Source organism: Motacilla alba, chromosome 1 (genome assembly GCF_015832195.1).
Source record: "Motacilla alba alba isolate MOTALB_02 chromosome 1, Motacilla_alba_V1.0_pri, whole genome shotgun sequence".
NCBI lineage: Eukaryota > Metazoa > Chordata > Aves > Passeriformes > Motacillidae > Motacilla > Motacilla alba.
The window spans coordinates 29,639,305-29,646,429 of record NC_052016.1 but is presented as its reverse complement, the minus strand read 5'-3'; positions in this window follow the sequence as shown (position 1 = coordinate 29,646,429).

The following is a 7,125-nucleotide window of genomic DNA, read 5'->3' as shown; positions in this document are numbered from 1 at the left end:
TATTTTCAGGAAAGGAAGAACTAACAGTACCTTGTGACAGTGTCCTTCTGGCTTCAGCGGGCTGCTCTGTGCTGCAAAGGTTTCTGGACATCCTGTCTGGGAAGCTTCAGAAGGTTCTCTGTGGTCAGCCTTGGCTGTGAACTCAGCCCGAATTCAGGGTCTTCGGTTCTTCAGCTTCAGGCTACACTCGAGGTCACCAAATTGTGCTGACCCTCAATGTCACTCACTTGGGGACACCAAATTGTGGTTGTGTTCAAGGGTCTTCAGGATGAGGGAAGAGATGAGATTCCATGTTTCAGAACTCTGGTTCATTATTTTATGATATATATTAAAAATGCTGTACTATACTAAAGAATAAAGAATTCATCAGAAGGCTAGAAAGGAATACAGTGGAATGATAATAAAAACCCTTGACTGCTCACAGCCTTGACACAGCTGGCTGTCATTGGTCATTAGGTAAAAACAATACAGATGAGACCAATCAAAGATGCACCTGTTGGTAAACCATCTCCAGACCACATTCCACAGCCATCAGATAGTTATTGTTTACATTTCTCTCTGAGGCTTCTCAGAAGAAAATCCTATTGAAAGGATTCTCATAAAATATCACAGTGACAATACAATCTTTACATTTTTAAGATCCCTGTTAGGAAACACTATGCCAGAGTTGTCATTACTCCCTTTTCTTTTGCCTCATTTGTAATTTTCATAGACTCATTTCAAATTTCTGCTAATGTCGATAAGAATACTAAGACTACTTAACAGGGTTGATGCTCTCAGCTGCTTTCCTCTTTCACACTGCTTCATACTGCATGTGACTTAATGGCCTCATTTTGTCATCTGCATTTTGCTGTGGTTTGCTAAAAATTGGCATACACTGCCAACTCACAACTTGTGTGTTGGGATTTCAAGGGCTTTGATGGGCTCCTTTCTGAGATTGCCATGCACTGGACTTTGACATTCACAAAGACTTCATCTTCCATAGGTCATATTTCAGTATTTAATACTCTTTCCTGGAATGTAGGCAATATACCAACAAGTACTAAATTCCCTGCAAGCCCTGTCTTCCCAAAGGACCATTTAAAAAGATTGCTTTTCTCCTCTGACTAATCTGCCAGTATTTAGATGGAGAATTTGGTACCTCAATCTCATCAAAGGCAATATCTCAGGCTTTCTTGAAATACTCGCTCCTTTGGATCCTAATTCCATTTGGAGTACATTTAAGATTTTTTTCACTGAAGCCATTCATCAATGCCTCTTCTCTTATAAAATGTGATGTGCGTGAAAACATGGATCCCCACGAAAGGTTATACACATATAAAGGTTAATTGTAAGAATGGTGGCTCCCTCCTGCAGTTCCATTTGTAACGAAGTTGATATTCCAAAGCTAAATATTCCAGGCCTGTGAACAGAAAAGAAAGTCTTTTGTCTTTTGCAGGAATTACCCCTAGGAGGATTTGTGTAAATTTTGATTTCTGTGGTGTTAGCCCTGTTGCAGAAAACAAAGTAGATTGTACTCTCTTCTTGTGCTCTCCTTCCCTCCTCTCTGCTTTGCATGCCCTAGTTAATCTACCAGTGTGACTCATTTGGTATCATCTCATAGTGCAAATTCTGCATAGTTTCATGTACTTACAAATGCCACTTGCCAAGGAGCATAACCATTCAAGGCGCAAAGAACTGTAGGGCCGGGCAACTTCAGGTGCTGAAACTGTAAGTGGTTAAAGTCATGCCATATTAAAGTGACAGAGCAAATCAGTTGACATAGGACTTTCAGCTGGACACCTCTGAGAACAGCAGCTTGTCAGCAACAACACAGCAATCTTTCTAGCTGTATTCCAGAAAGAGAAAAGGGACACCTTCAATGGTTAAGATGTTTGGCATGAGAAAACAACAAGAAATGTACCACAAAATACTTGAGCTGGATAAACTGCATTTTTCTAGTGAGAATTTTGCAGTTGTTCTTTCTTGTCTGTGCCTTTACTTTTCACAGAAAACAGTGGGGGTTTTAATTATTATTTTTCTTTTTTTTCTTTTTTTGTTTTGTTGGCCTCCCTCTTTCCACCTGCAATTAACAATTTTGCCTTTCTTTTCTGACTTCTCTTTCTTTACTTAGAGAAGGTTGCATGAGGTCATCCAATCTTAAACAAACATTCTCATACTGTGGAAATAAGTAAAAGGTACATCTAAAGGGATAAAAGAAACCCACAACAATAGAGGGGTTTTACACTCTTCTGTGGACAAAAGATATCACTGAACTATGTTATGCTGTATTGATATAACTTTTAATCCACTCATTACTATTATTACAAGTGTTTGGCCTTTAGTACATAGCCTTTGAAATCATCCAGCCCAATATTTTGGCTAATTTTGTTTTATTTCTAGCGAGGACCTTGTTTCTTAAAGGAATATTCCAGACCAGGAGCGTCCACGGCAGAGTTATGCTGTCATAATCAAAAGCATCATAAATTCTGGTACAGTTTGTGCTGGTAATACATCTAGAAAGGAAAGGTTTTAGATATTTTTTTACTTTTAAATGTAACCATTATTTGAAATATTTAGGAGTTGGGAGTTTCCCCCCCCCCCCCCCCCCCCCCCCAAATACTTCTCTCTGAAATGTTACTCAGGGTTTACACATAAAAGCCCACCCTGTAAAACACATGGCGGATACTCTGCAGTAACTGCAGCTTAGCAGCTAGTGATGATAACGTGGGTTAAGTGACATTCCTTCTGCAGTGATGGAAACTCTGAGACTGTCTATGCAGACATACTCAACAAAGGTTATGATGGCTTAGCTCCCGTCCTAAAGTTAATGTGCATTTTAAAATTTCCCAAGAAGGTGAATTCAAGCACCTTCATTGCTCTGAGCTGGAGTCCAAAGAGAATTTCAGTGTTCTTTTTGTCATTTACAGCTGTCATTGCTTAGCTCTTGAAGGTGAGACTCAAAAGTTGAGATGAAAGTTGTCTAGTTAAGAGTGGGTCAAAGACATGGTCCTCCTCTACAAGGAGATGAGAAGATTTTTGCAGTCTTAGTCATCTCTACTGCTTGTGATTTCTATACAAAACCGGCGGGAAATTTTCTGAAGGTAGTGCAGAAGCTGGTAATATGGACAGCTTAGAACTGAACATTTGCTGCAGTGCTACCATGGTGATAACAGAAAGGACTTAAAAAGGGCAAACAAAGCAGTTGGAAGGAAAAGAACATTAACCATTATTCCATTCTTCTAATATATCCTTCTTCAAATCATCCTTTTGATGAAGTTTCACAACTTGACTTGGTATCCCTGAAAAGGAATCTGAGACAAGAGTGTAGCGTTTTGCCCGGGGGGTTTTGAGCCGATCTGATAAGCTCTCAACACCCCAACACTACACCCCAGAATAGCTCAGCTTTCATCGGGAGGCATAAAAGGAGCAGGAGGCTGATGTGACAGCGTCAGGAACAAAAAAGGTTTAATAAAGGCAAAATAACAAACTCAAACCGATCCAGGTGCCACAAGCTTGTGCTCCTGGTAAGAGACACCTCACAAAAGTGATTTGGCTTCTTCGTTCTGTCCTTTTCTACTAAATGGCCCAGGCGGGACCTTTTGGCTTATGGCCAATTAGCTGTCCCCAAACTTGAGGTGAAGTCCCCAAGGTCCTATCAGTGACTTTTCTACCTGATCACTGGGAGAAACTTCTGGGCTCTTTCCTTTTTGGGGGACAGAGGAAGGTTCTGTCACTCTGTCCATAGGGGGCACATTCCTACAACAGAATAAGCTTTTTAATGGAGTAGCTGTGACAAACGCAGGCCAAGTTGCCTTTTTTTGCATCGAATACAAGCCATGCTTGAGCTACCCTTTGCTTAAGGTACTTAGCTCACACTAAGAATTTTACTCATGACTGAGTAAATTTTACTGTCGCTCAGAATTTTACTGTCATGATTGTCATTGAAACTTTTTAAGAAAAGCTCTGAATAGCAATGTTTGAGTAAAAATAGTATTTTATCTCCTGTATTTTTGTGAAGCAGGTAAGCCTTTTGCCATCAGCAGTGTTACTTAACTTTCATGTCATATCCCTCTTCATATCCATATTGTGCTTAAGGGTTATTAATCTACTTCAAAATTGTGGCACATGGAATAAGACTACTTTTTCTTTTTGAAAACTAATGTCATTTGACCTACTTACAGCAAATAATTCATTAATTGTAAGTTCCCAGCTAGCATCTTTTATGCATATTCTAACCTTCTAAACAAGTAACAAAAGCACTCTTCAATACTTTACTTTTTTTAAGCACACAAAATGTTTCTGTCCTTTGCAGTTGGCAACTCTAAAACTAACGACATGTCTGTAGTATTTTAATATGCGCCATATTTAGTCAAGTAATTCAAAACAAATAATAAGTAATCCCTTCAATTTGGAAATATCTTTAAATTGTTTCTGAATGTACAAAACACACCCTTACCTTATGCATTGCATGCAGATTTCATCGTCATGAAAGCAAACCAAATGTTTCTGTTCGGATAGTTTTCCACAATTGTTCTTGGCACAGTTTTGTACGTGACTGTTAAGACATTCGAAGGTACTTCTAAGGTACTGTAGTAAGCAGAAAAGGAGGAGAGGTTGTGCCTTATTTCTGGCTTCCTTTGGTTTTCTTTTTGGTTTTCTTCCGCTTGCTCTTTTTCATGTCACCCTTCTAAATGGATAGCGATTTGAATTTGCAGTTTACTAAGCTATGTTTTTTGTCTGGAATCCTTGTAAATTTTGAAAGGAACCCAACCTGTAAATATGCATCTTTTTATGATTTGCTAGCTACATATAAAATCTTCCTGCTGCTCTAAAATGCTTTTATTTGATATGCATTTTTATCACCATTCAAATTAAAAGAGAACAGTTCCTGTATTCACTTTTGTACTGGATTCAGTTCAATGTGTGCTAACGGTGCAAAAAAGTCCTGCTGGAAGAAAGGATCTGCATACAAATTGACCAAGACACATAGTTCAAGGGTCTTGTAAAGGTTCAAAGTTTCTCTAACTTTCTGGCAGTCTGTCTTCAAAGCAAAACTTGATGAGGTATTTTGCTAGTATTTATTTGACAGAAAGTGATAGCAAGGCAAGCAAAATGTAGCAGCAAAAGAAGATAGCAGCAAAATATATATTATCCCCCCCTGTTATTTATCATTGTCTAAACAATTTTTTTTTTTGCCATGTGTCCTAGGGTGACGTTATGATGCTTGTATCCCCATTTGTGTGTTCTGTTTATGCTGGATATTATGTTCTGTGCCTTCAAGACTGGCTCTGAAGAGCGAATGTTTTGGGTTTTGTTATCAGCCTGCTCCCCCACGGCTGGCGGGACACAGAGACAGGGAGTACATAGCGCGGCTTTTGTTTTTTGCTGGGCTTTTTGCTTTGCCCTTGCTCTGGCTTCTGCTTCCTCATGCTTCGCTCTTGCTTCTGCTCATTAGTTAGTTTAGCTAAGCAGTCCAAATCTTTTTCTCTGGACTGTTTTTTTTTTTTTCCTTTTTTTCCTTCCCTTTTTGGAACTACTCGAACCTGGGAGTCCCCTCGTCTGGGACCTGGAAACACTGAGAGCTTGCACCTCGTGGCTTGTAGCAGCCATCCCTAGCGCCGGAGGGACTGACAACAGAGCAACCACACCCCAGGAGAGACTTTCTGAATTTGTCATCCTTTTCAGAGTGGTGAAGGAGTGTTATTATCCAGTATTGTTCATTCTGTGTGCTGGGGGTGCTGTGCCTGTTAAATAAACAGGTTCTTTCCACTTCTCTCCAAGGAATCGTTCCCGAACCGGTTGGAGGAAGGGGCTGTGTGGGTTTGCTTTCTGGAGGGGCCTCCTTTTGCAGGTTTTCTCCCAAATTTGCCCTAAACTAGGACACCATGTTACATAAAATACCTCAGTAGAGCTAAAGACTAGAAAAATGCAATTTTGTTCTGGATTCATTGAAACCAAATCTATCAGTGGACAGAAGTGCCCAGCATGATGCTGGGAACTCCTAGCTGGTTTCAGTGAGCTGTGTGATGAACTGCATTTTCAGTGGGCTTTACTTGAGTGTCTGTAAGGTGGGGAGTTCATGTGGGGCCTTGAGCCCTGAGAGTGCCATGGGCACAGAGACCCATCGTGTAGCTCTCTGACCACAGCACACTGAGGCATGATGGATTACCCCCAGAGTTTGTGTGGTAGAAAGGTCTTCTGCCCCCGTGAAGAAGGACACTTCCATTTTCCTGCACAGAGCCATCCTGTATATTACAATGGTATCTTGAATTAATCAAGTGCTATTTGCACAATGGTCAGTGAACTTGGATTATTAAGCTTCTCGTGTTTGATCTGTTTCCTGTTTCAGTAAATAGCAAAACTTCCAAGGACTGCAACAAGAAGATCAAGCTGTTACCAAATTTCAAATGTTTGCATAATAAAATGGTGATTCTTGCAAGTATTCACAATGGTAATTTCAGGTACTGAAACACCAGCTCTGCTCAGGGCAATTCTGCAATTGACTTTGGCTGTTTTCCATGTTTCTTAGCAGGTGAACTGAGACACTTCTTGCTTTCAAGGCAAAGTGTTTGACAGTATCCTCTAAAAGGCTCAGGCTGCTCGATGAAAAGGTGAAAAAACTGGGATGAATGGGGGAAAATCTCACTTCTGGTTTATGTCATAGATTCAGACAGATGATCAACAATCATTAGTTTAATGAGGTACCAGCACAGTCTTTCACTCTCACAGATCCCCAAAAGCTTAAAACATCCAGCAGCTTCTTCCTTGCAACAAGTGCCACAGCCAAAAGCCAGGCCTGACCTTCAGCTTCCCTTTGCAGCCTACAAACTCTTCCAAACGTACTGGTGATTCTCACTTTCCTTCTCAGCTACATGGAGAAGCACATCCTCTCAGTGTCGCAGAGTCCTTAGTGAAACCAAACAGCAGTTCACCTTCAAACAGCTCAGTGTGCCAGGACAGAAAGCTTTCACTGACTTGTCCCCTTGCCTTTTCCTTGCAGCCTTTTTTTTTCAGACCACGCACTGAGGCATTGCACTTTGCTTCTCAGCTCAGTATATTGTCATATTGCTGGAGTCCTATGTGTCCATCTCCTTCTTGCACAACCTGCTTCTGTTGAAACATGCTGATGTTATGTGCTTTCCT